Source organism: Rhinolophus hipposideros, assembly GCF_964194185.1.
Source record: "Rhinolophus hipposideros genome assembly, chromosome: 16".
NCBI classification, from domain to species: domain Eukaryota; kingdom Metazoa; phylum Chordata; class Mammalia; order Chiroptera; family Rhinolophidae; genus Rhinolophus; species Rhinolophus hipposideros.
In genome coordinates, this window is record NC_138062.1 from 5,878,406 (window position 1) to 5,905,167 (window position 26,762).

Here is a 26,762-nt window from a genome sequence, read left to right on the forward strand (position 1 = left end):
AAGCTTTCCCCCTTTCTACATTTCTCTTCTTGCTACCATGACAATAAAGAAAGGAACTTGGCCTAAGAATATACTCTGTTTCTGCCTTTTTCTCATCCGAAGTCAAAAACCTTTGCCCTCCCACCCAAGACTAGAATTTCAGCTGGCACAAAACAGCTGTCTGCTTACAGGTTTATTCCGGTAGTAACCAAGGACAAAAGTATTTTAATCGAAGGCCTGAGGCTGCTCTCCAAACCCTCCAATCTCTGAGTCATTCCCCAGAGAACACCATTAAGGAAAAGGTACACGTAACTGCTGCGCGGTGTGTGTACGACGTTGAAACATTTCCCTGTTCTGATTTCCCTTGATGGAATGGCGTGGAGTAATGGAGGCTCATCCACACCAGCCAAGCCAGCGAAAAGTGAGCTGTGGTGTATGGGAGCCGGAGTGCCCTGTCCAAACGGGCCTCTGCTGCTCAGCTTCCCTGAGAGTCATCACGTGGCAACGTGGGGCCCAGGGTTGCCAGTTATTCTGGCTTGTCAGTAGAAGTTCTCAATCCTGATTTTTATGTGATTTCTGCATAGTTTGAGAGGTTGGCAGTTAATGTGAATTAAAGTCAAACATTGTGAAGGTCAGTGAAAACAGGGCTCTCGGATATTTGGGACTGCTGGTATCAACCCCAAGCTTTGCTTCTGACTCTCTGTGGGTACACTTTGTATTTCTCAGCTTCTCAAAATGTCAGGCAGCGTAATTTATTTACACATTTCACTTTTATTCTAGGTAGTGTGGCAGAAAGAAAAGAACTCAAGCTTCGGAGTCAGGGAGATGTAGGTTTTACTAGTTCCAGATTTCACCAAATTGTGACCTGCGGCAACTTTACCCCTTGAAGCCTCTCTTACAACATGTAGAAATGAAAACTGTCTTTACAGGGTGTTGGGACGATTCAATAAGTGACCGCATGTAAAATGCTCATCTTGGAGCACAGGTGCTCTCTGTGGCTGTGACCGTTCTGATCATTACCAGAGAGTGAACCTCTTTGGAAGACACTCGGCCTCCATCCCAATGAGTTTCTCTCCGAAAGGGAGGAAGGGCCTCTCAGAAGATCTGACCTACTTTGCAATACAAAGAAATTGAATTAAGAGTCATATTTATGGAGGATTTTGGAACTAGAACAGACCTTGAGGAAACAGACACTCCAACAGCTAGAAATTAATAGAAACATCAATTATATGTTAGACATTAATATTTAGACATCATCATCTTAGATAATTCATATTTGAATGCTTCCATTGAAATGCAGTATGTATGATACGTTAAGAACATGACTTATGAAAATAAGGCCAAAGACCATGTCTGGAACTATGTTGTGAAGTAAAAGAATGGAGATTAAATTCTTTTCTTCCAATTTCTGTGGGCTTTTTACTTGGAAATGAGTGGGTGAATGGCTCTTAGAATATTTCTTTCTTTTGTATCCAGGGAGGTTGACTATTAGGGAGATTTATTCTCGGTTAGCTCTAGGTCCATGCTCTGTTCTAGATGGTGGCAAGGGGCCACTCAGCCTATTGGGATGCACAAAAATGGAGTTGGAGTAGGTAAATGATGTTTCCTCTTTGCTTTCTGTTCAAAATTTAGGGCAAGTTAAAGTTACAGTATTCAGAGGAAGAGGCGTCCTTCCTTCCTTTTCCTGGAACAGCTGCAAGTAATAGAAAACCAAACCAAACCAAACATTCAGCCTAACAAATATTAGTAATTCAGTGCTAAAAACAAAACAGCATAGTTATGTAAAATGGTTCCATGTAGCTGGTCTCTTTCATACGACATATCCTCTTGATAAGAGTTCTGTGACAGCATGATAGGCAGTGGTGTGACTCTGTGATCGGTTACTTGAAGTGTTTGGCTATGAACTGTTGGTGAAACTCTTTTATTCCTAAACTTAAAAGCATATAGTGATGTTCATATGTGAGTCTCAAAGATGCTTGATGACGCTGAAGAATTGTAAGGAATAATGATAATGTTACCATCAACCATGGCATGGGAACTGTGCTAAGTCTTAACGGACAGTGTGTAAAATCCTCATCACTCATCATGCAGGTCTTTAGCTCCATTTTACAGAGGGGTAAACTGAGTCTCAGGCGTAAGGGGCTTCTCCTGGGTACAGAGATGGTTAGATGAGGCTAGGATTAAACCACATTTGTTGCCCTAGGCCTTTCTACCCCATACTTTTTCAAATATTTTAAGGAGTAACTTGCCCCCACTTGTGGGTAATGTAGCTAGAAATCATCAGAGATGCCAGAACCCCCAGCAATTAACAACCATGCCAGAAATGGAACAAGAGCCTGTGACACATGTCAGATGCATAATTACTTAAGATCCTTTGCTATTTCTTAGAAGAGAAGGAAGTTCTTTCCCTTGTGCTCACTGCATATACAACATAGAAAAAGAGAAAAGAATTAAAAAAAAAAAAGGCGCGATAAAGCGTAGAATAATGAGAGATTGGGCCCGACACAAACAAAGAAACGAACGACCCCCTTTTTTCTCTCAATGAGCTCGGTCTCCTACAATGAATGAAGGGGGAGTAAATTTGACTGTAGTAAAGTTTAAGGATGAATGATGCCGGTCATTCCGTAGAAGAAGTGGTCATCCAATAAAGGTCGCATCACCAAATTAGGGCTTTGGGAACTTTCCTTGCTTTTATTCTCTCTGGAGACTTCTTTCCCCACAAATATTTTTCAATCCTGGTGCAGCCATCTCCACCTTAACAAGACTTAGATAACAGATAAGTGAAGGGCCATCCTGGGTGCAGAAAGAAACCCTCAGACATCCCAGGAGATAAATTAGCATGACTAAACACATTGTAAGCATTGAGTGTGATGATGCCCTCCACCCTTCCCTTTCCTTTGGTAAAGAGGAATCATTTTGTTCGCAGGCCCATCTAAACATGAGTGTATTTTAGAACGTCAGGATGGGACTCTGCAGGCGTGGGGAAACACAGGTGAAGGACAGTTCTGTGATGAAGAGAGGCAGCATCACAAAAGAAAAGCAAAGTCAGAGGCCAATCTTACTGCATTAGTTCACAGAGATGACATTCCAGGCTCCACCTTCACTGGGATTACAGATGTCATTATCTCAGGAAGCATTTAGATCAGTGGCTCTGAGCTCTCCATGGAAGTCCTGAACCCGACCCTTAGGGAAGGGAGAGGCAGAGCTTCTTCCACAGGTGGTTTGGATGTGCACCCCAGGTTAAAGAGCAGACTTAGACCCTGTAAGTAACTTGCTCCAAGGTTCCAGGGTTTGTTTGTTTTTTATCTATTCCAAATTAATATGCATGCCTACACTATTATTTACATCATGTACCCAGATTATAATAATGAAACTACAGCAAAGGGATTCTCAAAAAAAGAAATATATATATATATATATGTATGTATGTATATATATATATGTGTATATATATATATATATATATGAAAATATACTTCTGAACGCGGTGATGTATGAACTAGATGTGATAACATGGAAATAGAATATTTTAAAAACAAAGGTAATTAAGGTAAAAAAAAAATTTGTATAGTGAGATCCCCGATCAGAATTCAGGAGTGGGAGTTGGTTGAAAGTTCACTATGCTAATGTGCCAGGGGATTTTTCATCAAAGAGGTTATGGATATTGGTAGCAGAGTTGCAAATAATAAGGTTGAAACTTTTAGAGACAATAAAAATGAGAGAGAGAGAGAGAGAGAGAGAGAGAGAGAGAGAGAGAGAGAGAACGAGAACTAGTATGAACTGATGGGAAGTGAATGGAGAGTATATTGGGGAGTTAAAAGCAAGACATTGTTGAAAAGAAGAGCAAAGCAGTTCAGAAGGAACTAGTAATGAACCAATAAACGTGAGATGCTGCTGAAGGAATGTGATCTGAGAAGGACAGTTATGACCTAAGGCTGAACAAGTGGCCTTAAAATCAAGGCAAAAAAAGACCCAACAATTCCAGGGTGTGGCAGCACCTGCAGCAGGAAGTAGAAGAAACCAGTGAGGACCATGACCCCCGAGGATCAGAGTTAGGAGAGTAGCCTATGACAAGCAATGTTGCCAACACAGAGAGGGCTTGGAAGAGATTAATGCCTAAAGCTCTGCCAAGCCAAGTCATACAGAATGATATACTTGTCACTTCTCTCCTTTGGATATGGTTTGTATCCGAACAGTCCCTTTTGTCGTAGTTAAAGTAGTTGTACACTTGAAGGGACTGTGCACACTAGGGCCTAGTAAATGAATGGCCAGGGTGAAAGAAATGGAAAAATTCAGAGGCATGGTCTTTGGGGGAGAAAACCAGCCCTTAGAAAGTTGTTGCCTGGTGACTGCTGGAACTTACCAAGAAGAGTATGTGGGAACCTAACTAAGAAAACGGTCTGTCATGGGAGGCAACCTAGACCAGCAGGTTCAAGAGGTCAGAGGACAGTGAGAAAGGAAGAGGATGTGTTAGTGAGATTTTGAGAGGAGGAAGCTTGAGAGAACTAGATGGAAGTAATTCATAATGGAAGGGCTAAAGGAACAAAAGGGTAAGGGCAAATTATAAACAGAACACAGGAAGAGGAACAAACAATTCAGAAAGCACTTTGGAGAAAGGAAAACTGAGTGTGGAGCTGAATGTCTAGAAACAATTTAAAGGCTAATCAGAGACTCCTTGAAAGGACAACTCAGGGAGATGCAGAATGAGGTGGGTGTCTGAGCTGCTCAGACACCATTTTGACCTGCCTGGGAATGGCAGGCCTGGGGACAAATGGGTAAAGACCCTTTACTCACTTGCCCTGGAATCTCAGAGTGAAATATCAGCTTGGCCCTGAGGAAGGAAGGAGGTGAGACTAGAGGGAAGTCTACGAAGAGGAGCCTTTTGGGGACATAGAAAAAGTAGTAGAAGAGAGAGCCCTTTGTGGAACTTTTTGAATATCCAAGACCATGGTCTCATAGGGACTATTCTGTAACTCAAATTTTCTCACAAAATAGAAAGGTTATGGGCATAGTTTGCTATCTGCTGGTGGTGGACTATGGCTCAAGTTGAGAAGGAGATAATACTTGGGGATAATACAGAGTGAGTGGTAAAAGGCTCTTAACCCCAATGGAGTAATTTCTGGAAGAGAAACTTTCCCCTTACTGACCAGGAGAAAACTTTGTAAATTAACTCAGATTTAGTGAAGAAGGAGAACCTTAACAGAGAACTCTTTTCTGTGGAGTTATGGTCTTGACAACAGGACAATTTTAAATGAATTGGTTAAAGACCATAAGAAATTGTGTAATCAGTAAAGAAGAGAATGTGTAACTATAGCATGTGTTTAGTTTCACATAAGGATATAATGTAAAATATTTTTTAAAATTAGTACAAAATATCCAGAAGTAATATTTGAATACCACTGGGATTTTATGTGAAGGAGGAATTTATATTGAAAATGCCAATTTCACAAAATGAACAAAAATTGTTTAGAACTGTTCATTATTACAGGCAAGTCACTCTGTCGAAGATGGTCTATCCAGAGCTAAAAGAATTTATGGTGCCTCGAATCAAGAGGACACCATATCTTGTTCATATGGTGCTCCACTGTCATAGAAATAAAAATAAAGATGCTCAATATTTATTAGTGAATGGATAAAATAAACATATATTGAGTAACTAAACAAATTAATGAATAAATGAAAGGTGTAATTGTATATTCCATTTGGTAAATCATTCTCCAAGATGGCTGGCTTTTTTTCCATGGGCTCCCATGTTATCATGTGCATTCCCTAAGGGTCTTATCCTACTGCGTGCTGTGCTCTTCTACTGAACTGTAAACTACTTGGGGGTAGGAACTAATTTTTATTCTTCATGATAACCCCTGCACTGACCATAGTACCCTGAACATAGTAGACATTCAAGAAATAGTTGTATAAGTGAATGACATTATTTATAAGAGTAAAAGCTTAACCCAAATGTTAAATTAGAATTTTACATGGGTGATTAAAAAAGGTTACTTTAAAAAAAATCCTTGAACAATATCTAAAAAGTCCATTAAGGACATATAAGACAGGAGCAGAAAGATGAGCAAAGTTATAACTGTAATTTGAATGTACATTTAGATTGGAAAATGGATTCTAATGATGTAGAGTGAACAATTCCTTTCTTGGGAGTGAAAGGCTAAAGAATTGAGGATAGAGACATGCTTTTCACCAAAAACACATAGGAGAGTGTCCTCCCAGAATCCCCCACCTCATGTTGTCCAGATTGTCAGATTAAACATGGATTATTTCTTGAAAAAAAAAATTTTCCTAGAGGAAATCCAGCATCTATCTCCCCCTACTGGTGTCATATTAAGAGTAATGTCTGACTTTGACTTTTTTTTCCTTTTTATTGAGAAATGTTTTAATTAAATTGAATATTTTCATTTGTTATTTGGGGAAAAAAACCTTATTCTTAATATAAAGTTTAAGCACCCTACAGTGGAGATTTGTGTTGCAATGAGCTTTACCAAGATTTGGAGTATAAATTGTTTCATCACAGATGAAGAATGAGTATATATTGTTGCTACTTCAACTGCAATTAACAGATTTATATGACAGTGGATGATAATTGGCTGATGCAACGAAAAAATTTTAATAAACCTTTTATTATAGAAAATTTCAAACACACGCAAAAGTAGACAAAAAAATGAATTCTCGTGTATTCATTATCCAACTCCAACGTAAGTCATAACCAATTTTATTTCTTTTTTTTTTTACTTCCCCCAAGGTCCTACATCCGGGTCATATTGCAGCAAAGTCCAAACATTGCATCACTTCATTTGTAAATATTTCAGCGTGTGCCTAAAGGTAAAGATGCTCTAAAATATCCCCATAATATCATTTTTATGCCTAACCAAATTTAGCAATAGTTTCCTCAGTATCAGCAAATATCCAGTGTTCAAATTTTCGCAATTGTTATAAAATTTATGAATATTTATTTTAAAGTTTGTTTGAAGCAGACTTTGAATAAGTGCTATATTGGTAATTGTTTAATTACATTTAAGTAGCCAGGTATGGCTGGTTGCTACCATATTGAATATTATAGTGCTAGACCCATTAATTTGTTACAGGCTGCAAAATGATAATGCTATTATTCTATTATGTATTTATTAATTGTAATATTTTTATACAGAGAAACTTCCTCTTTTCAAATATGTTGGGGTCATGAGGTTCAGTTCATACAGGAAAGGCAGAAAAATTGCTTAATTCTTTCTCTGTATTTATCAGTTGTCAGAATAATGAGTTGATTCCTTTGCATTCTACAAAGACGATGCATGAACGTTTTTGTTGTTGTTATGTAGTCATAATTTGTGTTTCAATTTATTGCAGTTATTCTTGTTGATGCTCAAATTGGTCCATTTTTGGCTGGGGGTGGGGGAGGTATACTCAAGCTATCTCCTGTGTGCTGTTGATATGATTGTATGAGTCTGGTAGTATCCTGGCTTTCTTGGGTGTGATAAGGTGTTCCAGAATCATCTTGTATGTTTCCTGCTTCATGTCTGAAATGAACTATTTTTCCAAGAAGCCCTGGTTCTGTTTAGTGGCCAGTGGCATTTCAAGAACACGCAATCTGGGCACTAGGGGTGATTGTTGCAGTTGGGTTGACCATTGCTTCTAGCCTTTACAAAAACCGAGTTAGAAATACAGATTAAAAAAACAACTACAGTATGAGTTTATTCTGATATATGAAATTTAAAACCAGGGTCACAGGATTGCCTCTGTTTTTAGAGCTTTTGGTTTTTCTCATGCTGAAAATCCAGTTTTTTCTCAATAAAACCAATATAACAACCGATTTCCTTTATGTCATTATGTCCTTTCCTTTATGCCACAATATGCGCACAATAATTTCAGGATAACAACACCAATACCACCAGCAATGAAATTATTATTTAAAAAATGCAGTTTTTTTTTTCATTTTTGCACATTTTTTTAATCCTTAGACTCTACCTCACTGAGGGCATATTGTTACGTTTCAGGGTTATTTGAAATAATCCCTGTCTGTATGGTTTTGACACAGAACGGATACACATCTCTATTTATTTGTTTCCTTTCTTCTCTAGGGTTTCTTTTTTTTAAATGTAGCTTCATTTTATAATTATGTGAAGTGTTTATGTGGTCTCAGAATCAAATCTACAAAACAAGGTATATTGAAAGAAGTTTAGCTTCTTACCCTATCTCCTTAACTCTATTTCCTCCCTCCCTCCCTCATCAATGTTCATTTTTTAAAAAATTATGATTTAGTCTTTCATTTATTATTATTAACAAGGACATATATAAATTTATATGTACCTTTTCTTAGATGAACCATACTATACACACTTCCCTCCCACCTTTTTTTCCTTAATAATGTATTCTGGAGACCACCGAGTGATTGTATGGATATTCTATTGTATGGATATTCCATAGTTTATTCAGCAAGTCCTCTGTTGATGGACATTTAGGCTGTGGCAAGTTTCTTTTTTTTTTTTAGTTTAAAACGGTAACAGCAGCATAAATAAATGTATTACCTTTCTCCATGCTTTCTACCATGTTATTCAGTAGGTTCATATAAATATTCACAAAGATTAAAAGCATGAACAAGTTATATTAATGAAGACAAATGTTAGTGAGAAATTAGGTAAATTTACTGAAAGTTATAGGTCTGGATATCCTAGAACTCAAATAAAATATTTTCACTAACTATACGGTTAGGGGAGTGCTGGCTCTTTTTCTGATTTTCAGACTTCCTAGGATAGAGTTCAGTTAGGTTGGAAAAGTAAAGCTGATTGCATTTGAGAGATGTGAATAATAGAAGAATTGTTTTGCAGGATGTGAAATGGTAACTGTTTCCAGAGGAAATTTTATTTTACCTGTTGTTATTTGCCTGTAAACTTCACAGAAAATTTGTATAATAATGAAATACTAGATAATTATTGTTCCATTGTTTGGACACATGGTTGAACTGGACGTTGAAGATAGCTATTGGGAATTATTATACCTAGTTGCTGGAGAGATTTCTTTCTTCACTCTACCCTTTCAATATCTACTTTTCAGATATTAGAAGGTAAAAAGTAAGTGGCCACTGAATGAGGATCAATAAATCAACAAGTAAAGATGATCTGTGTTTTATTTAGGACGTTTTCACATTTTCTCTCTTGCTAGGACGAGATGTGGGGTTTCCTTGCCTTAACATTATTTCCTTTAGTTTCCCCTCAGCTCTATGTAGAAATGAGGGTCTCAGCGGTTTCTCACACATGCCATTTATTCACCAGACGCTGATATAATTTCGCTAGTAATGCTCTAGTGCTAATGATTCTATCATGAGTTGATTTTATTTGTGCAATAAATAAATACTGATTAACACTACTGTCTATAACTTTGCATTGTGCATTAGGGGAGTTTTAACAAGGGTAGGTGACCCGAAAGACAGAGCTATCAGTTGGGGCCATGCGAGTGTATAGAGGAGAAATTAGGAGTGTGTTCTCAAGAGCTCTAGCTCTCAAATCTCACAAATCCCCAGACTCCCACCCCTCCGGTTGGAAGAGGAGGCCTGAGAATTCTCACCTTACTCCATTCTGTGTGGATCACTTCCACAGAAATGACCTGTGCAGGGCAGGGAAAGCCAGCTCTGGACACAAGCAAAAGCAGGGAAATCAGGCATTTCCAAGGAGTCCAGAAAGGGTTTGTCTTTTAAGAAAGGCCAGTCATTTAACTTAAAATATGCTTGTAATTACTTGTACCTTTCTAAGCAGGCTGCCCTTCTCGGCATACTAAGAGGTAGGTGCAGACTGAGATGTTCCAGTCTGCATTTTCTAACACTCCAGATTTGACTGTGAGATGGAATGGCCAGATTAAATACAATTCAGTCATACCAAGAACGCAAGAAAACCAAGAACTAGCTGCTGGATCTGTCAGTCTTTTATTAATAACATTTTAAATACATTCTTATCTTGCCTATGGAGATGGTTTTCCTACGTAGAGCTTTTATAGTATAAGGCTGCTTGTGAGTTGTAAGTTTAAAATAAAATTTAATATCCATTATATATTAAAGCTACTTGCTAACCATTAATTTCAATAATTTATTATGTATGGATTGCATCTTTTCCTAGTGTTTTAGTTTTAGATTTTTTTTTTGTAGGCTTGTGGGCTTGTAGGCACTCACTGAGGCACAGGTTTCAAAAACCTCAGTAATGAAGATAAATGCTATTTTAACGCAATTTATAAAAAAAGACTAATACAAAAAAAGTCAGTGATGAACACCATCAAAATTTTAAATGAGGACAGGTTCAGACCCTGCTTTTGAATAATTCTACCTCGCTTGCCTCACCCTAATTCTGGCTCTGGTTCCAACACACATTTATTTAAAAAAGAAGCAGCTATTCGATGGGGCATGGTTTGCAATATTTCTAAAAATATTGCATTAAGCTGTCATTTCTTGATTACTACATTTTTTGTCACTCCTTTATATTTTGCATCCTAGTCTCGGCCCTGTTTTTGAGTTCAACTTAGAGATGATTAAATCCCATTGTATCACTTTTGCCTGCAAGGCTGTGTCTAGAGCAGCCTGTATAGTTACTATGGTCCTACTCTCTGAATTCTATCAGTTATTTGTATGACCTTAAAGAAGATACTTACTTTTTATTTTTTTAACCTATGTCTACGTGATACCCAGTTCTGGGTCAATGAAAAGAAAAGAAAAGAAAAGAAACGGAAAGAAAACAAAAATCTCTACTGAAAGCAAAAAATCATTTTATGGTACCACATGGACAAAACAGCTGATTGTTTGAAGTTTTTTATTTTTTAAAATTTTATTAACTGGTTTGTAGTGTTGTGTAGATACAGGCAAGCTTTGCTAATGTTCAAGAAAAATTAATCCTCGGTTGGAGTTTGTAGAATCAATCAATAGTAATTGAACGCTGTCTGCAAACAGTACTGTACTTTGGAAGTGGTGATTACTAGCCCAGGTGGTTGATGTTTTCTCATTTTCTCAAGAGGTGGGAAGAAGGTAAGAATTTTCAGTCTAGTAACAACCTTGGAAACTTGCAGAAGGGACGGGTCGGGACGTGTGTCAATAGTGCGCAGGAAGGGAGGGAGGAGCTGGAGCAGAGGAAAGCACAGTCATCTTATATGGTTTCTTGGTTAAAACTCAGAGAGTTGTGGGTTTCACATAAGTCAACTTTCATTATTCTTGTTCCCATCTTCTTTGATTCACATGGTTTCAGTTTCTTTCCAAACGTCTTTGGTGTAAAACCTTATGGTCATGAAACAGAGCAGTTGAGAATATTGACAAAAAATTTTGGAAGCAATCACTGAAATTTGCACAACTTTACTAGCAGTTATTTTTAGTGTGAAAAACAGTACTATTCTATAGTAAATGTGCATTATGGATGTTTATGTCATTATTATATAGCTACTTAGAGAAATAACACCACAATGTTATGTATGTTTCCAGAAAATGGAACTTATTGGGAAGCAAAGAAGTAGAGATTTTATATATATTCCTTAAAGTACAAGAGGCACATTTTATTCTGTGGAAAGTAGGATATGTCTAAACGGGAGGAGAGGTAGCTATTTTACATACCACTAGCTTCTATTTAATATTGGATTTAAAAAATATGAACTTTAAAAAGTTTAGGTTGTCTTTTGAAGTCCAGACATAATTTTCATAGTGATATGAAATAGGATGAAACACGAAAGTTATTGGGAGATGGCACTGGTTTTTAAAAATAAACAGAAAGTGTATTTTCTTGTAGAATCATATTTATATAATCAGCATCAATTTAATCCTTTGACTTGTCTGATAATCCTATGATAAATTCATAAGTCAATTAATTGCATGCATTGTATATCTAATTCATTTAAGAAAAATGAACTGTCATCATCATCCAGAAGTATTTATGGGGTGACTAATAGTTCAAGGTGCTGGCTTTGCATGTCAGTAAACAGACTTTCTACTTCTAGGAAGCTTGAACTAAAATTAAAAAGAAATTAAAATTAAAATTATGCAAGACCCATACAAGATACAATAGAAATGGAAATGGAAATTTAGGTAATCATTCACAGCTCATTAACAAATTCCTACTGAGGGCATTTTCAAAAAAAAAAGAAAGAAAGAAAGAAAAAAGAAAATGTATTGGATACTCCCTAAACATTTTAACTATAATCTCTCAATTATGGTCAAATGGAGGGCATAAGGCAGAGGCATCCCATAGAAATATGTACAAATGAAGGAGGAGATTGGCTTTTATTCAGGTGGGAACTGCACAAGAAATAGTATGTCAGTTGGACAGAATTGGAAGATTTTTAAGTAATTTTGGAAAGTTGGCTAAAGTCGGACTATATTGTGGAGGACCCATTAGGACAAGCTTCAGCACGCTCACTTTTTTGTGCAGGTAAAGGAAACCTGAAATGTTTTTGAGCTGAGAGAGTGACCCAGCCAAGAACTGTGAATGGCAGAGCAGATGGAGCGTGGGATGTGGTGGGCCCCTTTGCCATACAGTGAGTGGCAGAACTGGCTCGGCTTTGAAGGCGGCATTCTTTTAAGGCTCTGTGTCAGTAAACTTTCCTAGAGTAGTCCCGAATAGTAGTGGTTTATTGATTTGATCACCAATGGTTTAGAACCACAAATATTTTCTCTGATTTGCTGCCCGACTGAAAGCATCTGAGTGTGTGAAACAAATGTTGAATAAATAAGATGTTGAAATCTCTAGAATATTCTAACGTTTCGTGACAGTCTGTGGTGATGTTTGAGCAAATGCAAACAAGAGTGTTCCTCTTTTCTTCTTCTTATTAAAAAAAATTTCTTGAAAGAAGTAGGATTTCAGAAGGTCCTTCAAGCAGGGAAGGGTGAACACGTATGGGAACTTGGGAAGCCTATATTTGCTTCCTCCATTTCCAGTCCACACAAGCCCTTCTTAAACCCTTGCAGTTACATCACCCTTCCATTCCACTCCAGATCTTCAAGAGAGTGGTTGGGTGGTTCCATTCCACCCAACCACTCTCTTAAAGATCTCTAATGAAACGTTCCTTCCTCTTCCTTCCTCCTCTTAACACTCAGAAGCATTTTGTGCTATTTCTACCTCTCATTGCTCCAGCCACATTTTTCTGCTGGTATTTCTGGATCGTCTTCATCATCTTCCCTCCTAACAGCATTGCAGGTATCTGTCCTCAGCAATTTTCAGCTCATCAACACTCTCGAGGGATGGACCATTCTAGAACATTGAGAACTCCCAGACTTGCAAAGAATTCTTTCAGAATGCATCGCTTGTAGGAAGAGAACACCCAGGCGAGTCTGGAACACAAAAACAACGGCACCACACTGGGTGGCAGGGTAACTATTTTCTTGGGGGAATATACAGAGCAGAAAGAGATTAATGCTCTAGTCAGTTTCTTCCTTTCATGCGTGGAGAGAAAATCAATATTCCATATTCATGGTTTCCAACATAACATTTTACTAGTGTGGTCAAAAGGGATTTATACTATTTGTTGCAAAATATCAGGGTGTTATTTTTGTAAGGATAAACCAGAGTGGGGATGGGGTTCTTAGGTGCCACCTGGTTTTCACACTTTTGGGGAAGTAAAATTTAAGTGAGTTTTTAAAAGCGGGAATATATTCAATTGCTGGGAAATATAGCATAAAGGATTTGTGTAAGCTTCTTCTGGGTTTTTCTTGCAAGCTTTAAATGAGAATTTTCTGCCAATTTTCTGGCAGAAGCAGAGGAGACATAGCAATTTGGCTGGTGGTTTTGATTATGGGTTGTCTATATGGCATCAATAAAAGTAACTAGACCTAGGTCTGATGGGCACTGAACTTGCTTAAAATGCCAATAAAAATCACAAGAGTAGGGAATAAATCTTAAATTTTAAATATCTTTTTCTTATAATACATATGGAAAGACTATTTCTCAGTATTTTAGTGTTAAAAGTACAATAACTGGAGAAGAGTATGTTCTCTTCAAAGTGCCAATAAAAATGCAAAATGTCATTTTCCAGTGCAATTCGGCCTGAAATCAACCTGTTTTATGGTAATTATGGGCTCTGGCACCAGAACATAGCAGAACTTGAGAAAGACTGAATGAGTGATGGAGTCCAACCTCCTTAAATGTGAAACATATGAAATGATTTGTGTCAAGAGAAATCCAGAGGGCATCGTCACCCTCCCCACCCGAACTCTGCATCAGCTTCCCTGGTGCTGCATGGTTACCCCACGAGGATGAAGGAGTGGGTGAGAAAAATACTTTCAGGACAATAGCAATAGTGTAGGAAAAACCAGTTGGTGGAAAGGAAGTTTCTTACCAACTGTGAGAAAGAGTTGAGGATGCCCAAAGTGGGTGAAAAGTGCCTTTCATTGGCAAATTCTGGTACGTCAGTGTGAAGGGAAAGTCACGTACGTTTCTCATACTCACTGTGGTGTCAGACGTAAGGACCAGTAACGCGTCATCATATGGCAGCATATCTGGAGGGGGTATTCAGGCCAAGAGAAATGTGGCAATGCTTTTCACTTTCCTCCTTTTTTCCAGTGTAGACTTGAGCTGGTTGTGACACAGGTGTCCTGGCCTAGGGGTTGCCTTCGATCGCTTTTAGTCTGTAAAATGGGAGAAGAATAAAAGTATTTAAATTTTACAGTGTTCAGGTGTCCCATATTATAGACACACATACAATAATCTTCTTAGGTTTTTTTTTAATCAAAATTGTAATACAGTATATCTGTTGAAAGAATCCATTTTCTATGAATTTTCTAACACAAAACCATTTGCCCACTAAACTCTCCCCTCGTTTTTTGCCCCTTCTCAGAGGCCATTGTTTTCAACAAAGCAAACTGATTCTTTGTGTTTATTTGCACATATTAAAATGGCACATTTCTATTGCTGCTTCTTAATATTTCAGGTTTTGGCATTTTTTTCTTACTTTCCTCTGAGGGTAAGAAGACTTTAGCTCTCTGCCAACAACCTCCATCACAGACGCACATGGACACACACACGTACACACACACTTTGGTCCTACGTTTTTTCAATGCAGTTACGTAAACTTTTACTTAGGTGGGTATTGGGAGTATCTGTTCTTATGTTTATGTAAATGCTGTATTTTAAATGCTGAGTCATGCTGTATTTTAAGATTGCTCTTTCCTTCTGGCACAACTTTTTATTTTCCCTGGAGTTAACAATTGTCTTGGTTTTCTGAATGCGTATATGATTGGTTTTCTGCGTTCTCGTCAACTGCAAGCTAGGTCACTGTTCTACTTCCCCTCTTGGTATGTTCTAGCGCAGTCTGTGGAAGTCTTCTTGGAGCGTCTCCCACCTTGTTATTTCTGATGGCTCCTCGCATACTGTGAACTCTGCAATTCTCTCTGATGTAAGACCTCTTGTTTCCTGGAAACCATGTCTTCCTTTTTCTTAGTGTGCTCTCTTTTTTTGGTTCACACAGTTCTCAGTACCTGTTTGGAGAAGGATGCACGAAAGATAAATGGTTTGAGACCTTGTATGCTTGAAAATATTTTTATTTAATTCTTATTCTTTATTGAGAGTTTGGCACCGATCTCCAGGTTGGAAATAATTGTCTTTCAGAAATTTGATGCCATTGTTTCATTTTCTTCTTGCTTCTCATATTACAGTAGAGAATTTGGAAGCTATTATAACTCCTGATTCTTCATTTTTGACACATTCTCCATCATCTTTGTCTTCAGTATGCTTAAGTTTTATGACAGTGTGTCTTCGTGTGTACCTGTTTTATATGTTTAGCTGGGCACCCACCAAAAAACGTAGAATGTATGAAGTGTCGAAGCAGAGGCTCAAAGTGATGGTTTAAAGACTAACCTGGGGAAAGGGCAAGGGTGGCAGTTGATAATAATACCTCGAGGCTGGCAGCATGATACTCCACACATGGTAGGTACCCCCAAAATAGTTATTGGATCTAGAAGAAGACTCCTGTTTCCAGTGAGAGAACAGGACTCTCTAGTAATCCTGCTCTATGAGCAATTTCAGGAGGAAGCTGTACACACAATTGAAAGATACTCTGGGTCATGTAATTATTGCATGGTACAAGAATTTTGTTTCAAATTGGGTCAAAGATAACTAGAGGTATTTCCCATAAAGTTCCCCATTTTTCCACATCTATCCTGAAAGATAAGATACTAATTATATCAATCTATTCCTCAAAAAACTGACAATGCCAGGTTTAGTTTAATAAAGAGCTAAGTTTCCAGTTGATAGAAGTCGAATGTTTAGTCATTCGTTATTGGTAACCAGTGTCATTTATCCTTTTATTCTTTCAGTTTTCTTAATTAACTATCATTGATTGAAAATATTATTTGATTTATGTTGCTATAATAAGTTCCAATATGCCCTTTTGCTTCGTTTCCTTTGTTCCTTCCCCACTTAACCCCTCCCCTCCCCTCTTCTCTAACCCCCTTCTCTCCTCTTTTCTTCTCTCTGCTCAATCAATTATCAACCAATCAATTATTCATGGGAGCATATACTAGATGTACCATAGAAATGATTTTCTTTTTAACGAGGAATATGGATCTTAACATTTTAGGTACAATGTTGTATTTTTCATACCACATGGTCTTTGAAATGTTTATAATGCTTCCCTTTGGTAGAAAGGATTTGTTTATAGATGCCATAAAATCAAGCATTACTCTTGGCTCACATAATCATAATCACCACCAATACTACTATAGTAACGGTAACTTTTGGGTTGAATAGACCAACTAATTTTATAATCTGTTATACTTGTCTTCTGATCTTCACTATCATGGTTATTATGCATTCATGAAAAAAAGCAGAGAATAAAAGCTAGTAGTTTACATGCTGTAAAAATTAAGAGGACATGATTTAGGATTAAAGGAGGTAATGATTTAATTTTGGAGTTGCTGAGCTGAGCTCTGGTGGTCTGGGAAACTCTGGGGGAAATCTCGATGTCACAGTGACAGATTTCGATTGGCATATTTTATAATGCAATGGCAGATGCACTTATGGAAAGCTTTTCAAGTCAAGATGTTGCCTCACGTGACCTTAGGACATGATGGTTCTCCCAAGGCTCTATATTTGATGAGCAGTTTTCTGTTTAGCCAAAAGTTGAAAATTATTCCCCTTGACACATTATTTAAGAGTTCTTTAAAATTACATGGTTTGCAAAAACTATTAACAGGACATAAATATATAGTCTTTAAGCCAGTCAAATCTATTTTTGTAGTCTTTAGACAGCTTGAATTAAGGTAAATTTTCTTTATGGTAATTTCCCTGGGACTTTATATATGGCTTGTGTTTCTCTGTATCTTTGCTTCCACTGATGAACTTGAAATAACAGTAACTTGGACTTTTTGAGACTCTCTGGGACTTCTGCGTCTTCCACTAAGTTGTTAAAAGTATACACCTTTTCAAGGTGTATACAAGGTGAAAATTTCAAGGATTCACTCAGGCATTATAGTCAGAGTTAACATATTCAAAAAACGTAAAATTTGTACTTTTTGTTTTTGATTTCTTGAATCCTTGATACTGAGGCACCATTGATTATTTTTGCACACTGTACATTGGCTTGTAAGTTTTTTTTTTTTTTACTTTCAAGCATTGCTAATAAATCATATACAGCATATCCATGACCATGTGTTAGTTGGCCCAATTCAGAATTAACCTACAGGAACTCTGTTATATGATAAATATGATTCAATACCATGGGAATATCTTATTAACTTCTATAATCTTTAAAGGTATGCAATAAGTCACATTACTGGTAAAGATTTTTACATTTCATCTTCTGTTGTCAGTTAAATGTCTATTCAAGAATGGATGTTAAAAACATGACAATTCTAAAAGTTAATTAAGCAGAAATTTTGATTATTTGTTTGAATAATGGGAGCTGCACATTGACAATAACTATTTATACTTTGTACCAAGATCTTAACTTGAGATGATGGTGTGTTTTAGCGTTGCTTGGACTTACTGTCAAACCCTAAAAACATTAGTAAATGGTACCCGTGCTTTTAAATCATGAAAAGAATCCTAGATTTGTTTGCAGATTTTTAATCTGTTGTTAATAAACTTGAAAGAACACAGCCCTGTCTAATAAACACATCAAACTAATGGGTACCAGAGCAGTTCAGAAGAGTGTTTGTTGTTTGGTGTTTAGATTTCAGTCAGAATTAATCAACAATGGATGGGGCCTGCTGTATTTATTAGCAACGCAAATCCCTGTGATTTAATGCCAGGTCTCTTTGACTCATTCCAGTGAACGCTGGCAAGGTTATAGCACTGATATATACTTCCATCCTCGGGTCTTAAAAAGAAAGGGGAAAATAGAGGCTAAAATCAGACATAGGATTGGCAACAAATTCCTGAGAGCCATTTTGAACTTAGACCTACACAGCAAGCCTGTGAAGAGGAAGCAATGGATTCTGGAACAGTGAAACCCCCCCACCACCCATCCCCGCTTTTTTTTTTTTTTTTTTTTTTTTTTTGCCCGAGGAAGACTTCAGCCGTGCAGATGGCTTGCTGGCATAAACCAGCCTTCTTTTGGTTTTCCTTGTATATATTAGGCTACTTTCTTCTCACATTCTATTTTGCTTTATTTTCTTTCTTTACTCCAAGCCTCCAAATATTGAGGGCAAGGAAAGGTTGCAGGCTTTAGTGAGGGGCTGCACCATATATGTACAAGTTTCTCACAGATGTATGAGTCCCTAGTACATTCAGGGTCATGCTGCCTCATGTCACAAGTCAGCACCAGGGTGTTCTTTGTACAAAAGTGTCAACTTTTGTATGAAGCCTCTGGAAACAGATGTAAACATTAATCTGGAGAATGCACTTTTCTGAGGCTCCAAAAACATGCCTACTTGTGCACTAGCCCTGGTGCTAGACATTCGTTTTTTTTCCAAAGTGACCTCATTTGTCAATTACAAAGATTTACATTCTTTACAGTTCATGTTCAGAAAATTCCACAGCCCTTAGCCATTCCTTCTTCTTCCCATGTCTGGGAGCTGCCTTTCGAGAGCAAATTATTTGTGGAAAGATATTATTTATCTGGAAACTCTTCAGTGAAAACTTGATGGAGTCAGTGCTGCTCCAGGGACCATCTATCTCCCTTAGAAGATAACACTTGCCAGGGTTCCCCTCCTACGACTTCCTATGGGAAGATAGCTGACTTCTGGCCCGATAAGCAGTTTCATGTTCAATGAGCCATTGCTGTCTCATGTATCCTTCCACATCCTTCCCAGAAACAAAATTTGCCCTGTACTTTGTGCTGGGTCATCTTTTTTCTTATTTGGAGGCAAATTTTGAATAGCAAATATATGCCAAAATGGGCATTTGGTCAAATATTTTCATGTGAAATATTAGGATAGATCTCAAAGTGTTCTGAAATAAATTTGGACTTTTATTTTTTATTTTTTTAGAAGAAACGCTGCCTGTTTTTCCTCTGGTGCTCTTCTGTTCAATGACGTTCCCTTTCAGCAAATGATGTGGACTTTTTTTTTTTTAATTGTAAATGTTCCACACACAGAGAATAAATACCGCAGAATTCACCACTTTGGAATGACTTGATAGTGAGTCAATGTCCTTGTTTTCCCTCCTTAAAAATTGTCTCTTCCATTTATATGGGAAACACATGCAGACAGTTCCTCCTTCCTTATCATTTAACAATGTGTATAATACATTTCAGCTGAGGATTAAAAAAAAAAGATCTGCTTCTTTAAACATTTGTATATGATCGGCAAATGTCCTACCATGGAGATGTTTTTTCCACTGTAGTAACCATCCTGTATATACTCAGCGCTTTCTCTTGTGAGGGACATTTGTTTGGGTACTGCCGTACTTAATTTCCTTATGGAACCTCTTTTAGATTATATATCTCAAGGGCATTGCTCGTAAAGAGGAACTTGGCTCTCACGTGAAAAATGTTTATGTTTAAGACCAAATGCAGATTTTTGACTAAAGATAGCAGAGGAGATGTATTTGTATCCTTGTTTATTCCTTGAAATAATAAAAAACAACAATGATGAAAAACAAATGAGAAAGACAATCATCAGTGAAACTAAGTACATGCAAACCGTACAAACCACGACAACAAAGTATAGGTGCCAACGACAGTGAAATTAGGACCAAACTGAGATAGCTCCAGTGTGCTGGCATGTACAACTATGATCTCTGGCAGTAAGGAGAGGTCCTTACAAGTTGGTGCCCGGTCCTGAAAGCCCCGTCAAGGTTCTCTCTTTGGGATGACAATCTAGTGGTTTGGATTGGCTGCAGGAAGGTCATTGAATTCAGGTTTACATGGGTCAGGGTGTAAATGCAGAATGGCTCAGACATACCATTTCATCACTGTGGGCTGACCACTATGAAGAGGGAAGATGTTAGAAGGCAACAGATTTGGAGGAATCCTAGGCAGCTGTGACGATGCTGGAGCCAGCTCATGTTGGCTCTCCAAAGCCAGTTAGTAAGTTTTTGAAATTTTGCAAGTCGATTGTTAAACACTCTCATTATTAAAAATTAAGTTATAAACTTACAATGAATTAAATTATGTTAAAAGCAAAAGTAATAAGTACTCAAAACTCATCGCTCCTTAATGAGCCCATTTTGCTATTATCTATGTTCTTGATGTACTTACATCAATTTCATCGGATTGGTGAAGATGTTATATAACAGTGCCCTCGTGGGTATTTCTTCCCAACCCTTTGGTCAGTGATATCACAGTGGTAGTTTGAAATTAGCCACGGTAGGAGTATCACACCAGGAAAATCTGCAAATGCTAAAAATCAGCATTTGATTTATTGTTTTCTTTTCTGTTATTGAGATAAAGTGGTGGAGAAAATGTTAAAAACGAAGATTAACAGTGTCATGTCTGTAGCACAAAAAATTGAGGAAGTGTCCTTTTAGGGTTGGAATCTGTTATCTGATTCAACATGTAAGTTGCTCAAGAAGTGAGATTCCCAGATAGCTATCTTTGCTCTTCTACTTTCATCTTACTTATTGACATAAATGAAAATGCCATCCAACATTCAGGTCAGAACCACACTTGTCAGTCACAGCCATAGGTTGGGTACAAGTTTGGCAAAACTCAGTGAAAGTATTTTGGGAGAATCAATTGTCTATAAGGACCTTATGATTATTTTTACTGTTATTATTTTGTAAATCGTGTCTTATACGTCCTTTGTATGAGTCAAACTTACAATAAGCTTATGTATGGATGTGTAAAATAAAAGTGTGTACAAATGCATGCGTTATGAAAAAGGTATACACTGTTTTTAGAATAGTCAGTTAAGTAGTTGTCAGTACTCATAGATGCTTTGCAACGCCTGAGCAAGATTACCTCCTCACTCTGTGTTGGGAGAGGGGGACAGAAAACATGGAGGTTAAGCAACTTGAATGCAGGGAGCATGTAATTGGAGATACACCCTGGCCTCAGAATTAGTGAGAAAGTTCGTTGAGGCAATATATTTTGAATTCAAGATACTTGGCAGTCCTGGTTTTCCTCCCTGGTTCCTCTCACATCATCCCAGCTAGTCCTGAAAGATATCATTCAAAGATATTATTTTCTGAAAAGAATGTGCATGGGCTTGATACACAGATGTCGAAGACGAAAGAAGAGTAGGAACTACTCCATGAAAAGTGGCATGTAGAAAGTGCTCAACAAGTTGTTATTATTATTACTTAAGGCAGATGATTAATTCACATCAAAATAAGGATTATGCCCACAAATAGAATAACCATTTCAAACATACAGTTCTCTGCATTATCAAATAGATTAAAGGCAATATTACTTTTGTGAAATGAGAGGTCACAGAAGGAAAACAATGAGTCAAAGAAGAGAAAGTTATAAAGGAAACTGTTCTTAGAGAACTTCAGAATTTTGGACGAAGCCAAGTCGTTTGATTATAAAGGACACAGACAGACCATCTGAGACATTAAAAAATGCAAGAAAAAAAATCCATGCATCCTTCTTCAAAAATGTACAGGATGATGACATTTAAACAATGTATATGTATACAAATTCTTTTACTTGAAATCAGAGAAGATGATCTCATGTCTAATACTTGTGGAATATTAAAAACAAACAAACATACATTTGGGCAGAAGAAAGCCTCAATAAATTCTATAAACTAGAAAAAGTACATAATGTAATAATAGATCACAATATACTGAAACTAGGAATTTATTACACAACTGAAATCCCAACCATCTAGAATTAAAAGCAACAATAACAACAAAAACAACTCTCAATATTTAAGTGAAAGAGAAAAGTGAGAACTGAAGTTACTGAAATGTAGAAAATGTAGAAAATCGCAATAGTAAAACACTGCATAAAAGAACTTATGTTATAAAGCTGAAGCCATGCTCAGTAGAAAATTTATGGTCATGAGATAAAATTTTAACAGAATGCAAGCCTACATAGATCTCGTTTTTATCATTTCATTTCTTCTGCTTACTTTGGATTTAATTCTCTTTTTCCAGTTTCCTAACGCGGAAGCTTAGTTTTTTGATTTAAGATTTTCCTCCTTTTCTTCAGTTTCCCTCTAAGCAGTGTTTTCATTGAATCCCACAGACTTTGATAAATTGTATTTTCATTTTCATTTAGTTCAAAATATTTTTCAATTTTTCTTGAGATTTCTTCTTTGACACATGTGCTATTTAGAAGTGTGTCGTCTAATCTCCAAGTAGTTGGGGATTTTCCAGCTACCTTTCTGTTAAATGTTAATTTTAGTCTAAGACATAGTCAATCTAGATTCTTTTCTCCATTTGCCCCGTGTACCTTTATGTGGGGAGCAGCGTGTTGTCATAAATTTTTCTAGGTACCTTCTAGATGCATCCGTCTAAATGACCCATGGACACCTCATAGTTAACACATTTCAATCAACTTATTTTCTTCTATCTCAAGTAGTTCTAGGTCTATTCTGCTCAATGAATATGGTATAAAACTTGATTCTTATGAATCTTTATTATATGTCTCAGGAATTTCCCCAAGAGCTATAAACACTTAGATGTTGTTAGACCGATCTTTATTCCAAAAAAGAATGCCAATTTGTATTCTATTTGTTTGGAACTATGGTCCCCCTTTACTTTATTTCAGTATTGTTGTACTTTCTGATCTTTTAGTTAGCCGAATCTCAAAATATCAGTAAAATCTTTCCTGTCAATGTCAACAACTGCTACTCTCTTCCTGGCTCTGCCAGTCCCTCTGCCCTATGTTTTCCTCTGTTCTAGTACATCAGTAGCGTTTCAGTATGAGGTTTTACGTAGGCCTGTATCAACCTCCTCTAACTTATGAGTTCCTAGAGGACAGTCTTGATATCATTTCATACATTTTCTCCTGCAGGTTCTAACGAAGTGACTTGCGTAATTTAGATGCTCAATATGTCATTTAATAATGCCAATAGCCTAACAAAGCCTATATTATAGGTGCACACATAGCAACCTCAAAAGCAATTCAGGGATATTCCTGTTTGAGAGGAGTAGAGTAAGTATATTGTTTAGACACATCATCTAGAGACTCAATTTCCTACGGCAACTAATGTGGGGTGAAGAGGACATCCTGTGCAGTTCAGCAATTTGGGGGAAACCACAGGTGGAAAGGGGGAAGAAATGAGCCTTTGGAGAGGACAGTGGAACAAAGGAGGAAATCCTCAAAGGCTGCTGACTACTGGTACTCTTGGAAAGAGTGGGGGAATGGAGGAAAGGGGAAGCTACTGTGCAACTAGCTCAACTCACCACCCACTCCTAGAGCTAGCCACAGTGTTTGTGGAGAGGATAATTTCTGATAAAAATAGAGAACTATTTTTTTTTTTTAAAGTTCAAGCACATTAAAAGCAACTGTGGGAAGTTTTAATCACAGGGTGGTTCTTTCTTTTCTGAAAGAAGAAAAAAGACATTTCAATTTTAAATTCAGGGGGTTGACATGATTGTGTCATGTCAGCTGGAGTGGAGCATGTCAACAATCGGACATGTTTTCATGGTGGAAAGTATGACCTGAGGATGTGACATTTTAAAGAACAAAAAAGCAAGTAATTTCTGCTGTGGGCTTTCTTCCTCCGTAGGAACACTTAGAACTTAGCTGCATTTAGAAATAAAAAGTAAAAATATCAGGCATCATATTCACCACTGTTTTAGAAATAGAAATCTTATTACGTGGGTTGGGTTTCTTAGTATGGTTAAGATACACTGAAAATAGAACAAGGGTTGTCCCTTATGAGATAAACTTTGCTTACAGGTATCATGAACAAGTAGCCTGCTAGTGTATTTAAATATTTATGCTTGGAATATATGGGAGTTAGTAGATAAAAAGAGGTGCTGAGTCCATTGTAAGGTTCTTGATTTCCAGTTCAATGCCTTCTGTCTCGCTAAACCATCCCCTACAGTTCATGGTACCTATTAGACATTTCATAAAGATTTGCCAAATGAATGAATTTTAAGATATTTGGAATATAACTGTGCATTTGTCATTTAACGATAACGTCAGCTGCCAACAAGTATCAATAATAATAATAATAATAATGATAAAGTATTATTAAAAGGATTAACATAGGCATTAGAAGTATAAAAATAATGACATAGGTTGGGCTTCTTCAAGCCAACATTATTGCATGTTTGGATTAAACTGTAGTTTGTGTCATGTGACATTACTCAGGACAGTGACCTTTTATAGAGAAATCAGACCACGAGCCAGATTAACTGTACCCGAATATGAATAAACATTCAGAACCATGAAGCTGCAGAGGTTATTCGCTCTGAATAAAAAGTGTTGAATAAATAAACTCCTGGTCAGAGTAATTGTTTGTTCTCTTTAGCTAATTGAAAGATACAGCTAATTAGAAACATACTTTGCTGACAAGAGACCTTTTCCAAAGTGATCTTTCCGCTTGCTCTGTCATAACTCTAAGGGAATTCCTTTCTTTTGTAGTAGGGCCTTCCTTACAGGCATGTCATTAAAGTTTTAGACGGGAGGATATGTGTGTGCACATAAAGTGAGGTGTATTGTTTATAGCTTCTTTCTAGATGTGCAAAACTGTTTCTTTCCCTCCAGAATTTTGATTTATAAACCAAGATGCTTTGTTATCAGTAACATGTTGTTTATGCCTCATAACCAATGGCGGTGCCCTGGGAAGAGCGCGGAAAGCAACAAACACATCAATGTTTTTTTACCATTGACATTCTGAAGAGAATTACAACTATTCTTTTTTCATGACATTTGTGTTCAGGGAAGCCTCTTTTGGGTTGGGTTGCTTCATCAAATGCATGGTTCCAATCCGGAGCTCTTCTCTTTAGCAGAGCAACCTCTTCCCACTCAGAGGCCTGGATTCCAGTTCCGGTCCTGCCTTTCCTGGCCCGCGTGGCTTCAGTTTAGCAACCCTACTTTTCAACCTCTCTGAGCCTTAGTTTCCTTATTTGTAAAATGGAGGAAACCATAGTAGGGCTGTTTGAGGATTAAATGATATCAGGCTGCGAAAGGAGCAGAGCTAGCATTAACCTACAGCAAGCTGGTACCTCTTCTCCACCCGCCTCTTTCTGAGGAGGAGGATTTACGACTGTCTTGCATGCAGGAGACAGTAAAGGAGACTGAAGGAGCCGTTATGCTCTCCAGGTGTTCCCAACATCCAAGCTCCTCAACATGGCGCACGTGTTCTCTGAGGCCAGGGCCCCTGTAACTTCTTCAGCCTTTCTCCTCCCACTTTCAAATTTGTACCCTGGTAATACTAAATGGCTTGCAATTGCGGGCACATCCCACCCTGCCTTGAACAAATCTGTCCTTGCTCATACTCTGTCGTAACTCTGAAGCTTCTTCTGCCCGTCTTGAGCTTGCTGATCTCTTGTCTCCAACCCATCCTTCAAAGCTCAGCCCAGGGACTGTCTCCTCTGGGGAGCTCCTGGGACGGCCTTTCCCTACTTCCCACCAGACCAAGTGCTCTCCTTTCCCTTGGATGCCATTGCACACTGGGAATGGCTCTGTCATTATGTCCTCCCTTATTTTGGAATGATGTGTTCATGGGTCCGTTTTCTCTGCTGGACTAAATTCCAAGAGAGCAGGGAGCAACTAGTGTCCATTTCTGTATCCCCAGCCTACAGCACAGTGTGTGGTGCAGTGCATGTAAGCCAGAGTTATTTGCAGAACCCTTAAACCCAGCTCCCTGGGATGGATCCTCAGGGATGGCGGCAGTGATGAGGTAATCTGTACTTCCTTTCTGGGGCTTGCCTACCAGTGGCCTCAACACTGGAATTCCTTCCAGACAATTTAACCAGCCACATAATCTAACCCTTCTCCAATTTGTGGTCTTATTCCAGAAGTGATTATATTTTCTAACTTGGAATTCAAATCTTTACATTATTTGTAAACTTTTTTCTTCTGTTGTAATAGAGCTTGTTTGCCAACAACATGTATTTCCCATTTAGTCATTTCTTCTGCAGAACACTTATTAAGATGACGGACTTTCTAAACACATGAGATAATGCCTATGAAATGCCTGAAACAAAATGGGCCATGCAGCTGATTTTCTCATAGAAGAAACCCGGAGGCACATAATAGACTGCCTCTCAGTACAAAAACAAACAAGCAATTACCTGAGCTGCTTCCTGTGGGAAGCTGCATCCTACCACCCAGGGTGATGACTCCTGTGAGTTTTTTGGAGGAGTTGCATCATTTGAAGAAAATTCATTCATGTGTTTCTCAACAAATGCACATTTTATTTTCTTGGACAGAAAACTATACATCTTTGTTCAAGTTTTATTTTCCTCTTGCTACTTTGCTTCTTTTGTTTTTTTTTTTAAAAAAATAAATATTAAATATGGAATTCTGAAAGGCAT

The 26,762-nt window shown here is 37.6% G+C and overlaps 1 long non-coding RNA gene across 1 annotated transcript in view; it reads left to right on the forward strand.

Annotated features, from left to right (window-relative positions):
* Positions 1 to 26,762, forward strand: part of LOC308509501 — a 431,724-nt gene that overhangs the window by 169,746 nt on the left and 235,216 nt on the right. Inside the window, exon 2 of the long non-coding RNA XR_013995201.1 lies at positions 6,731 to 6,810. This is a non-coding gene — a long non-coding RNA (uncharacterized lncRNA). The remainder of the gene's footprint in view (positions 1 to 6,730; positions 6,811 to 26,762) is intronic.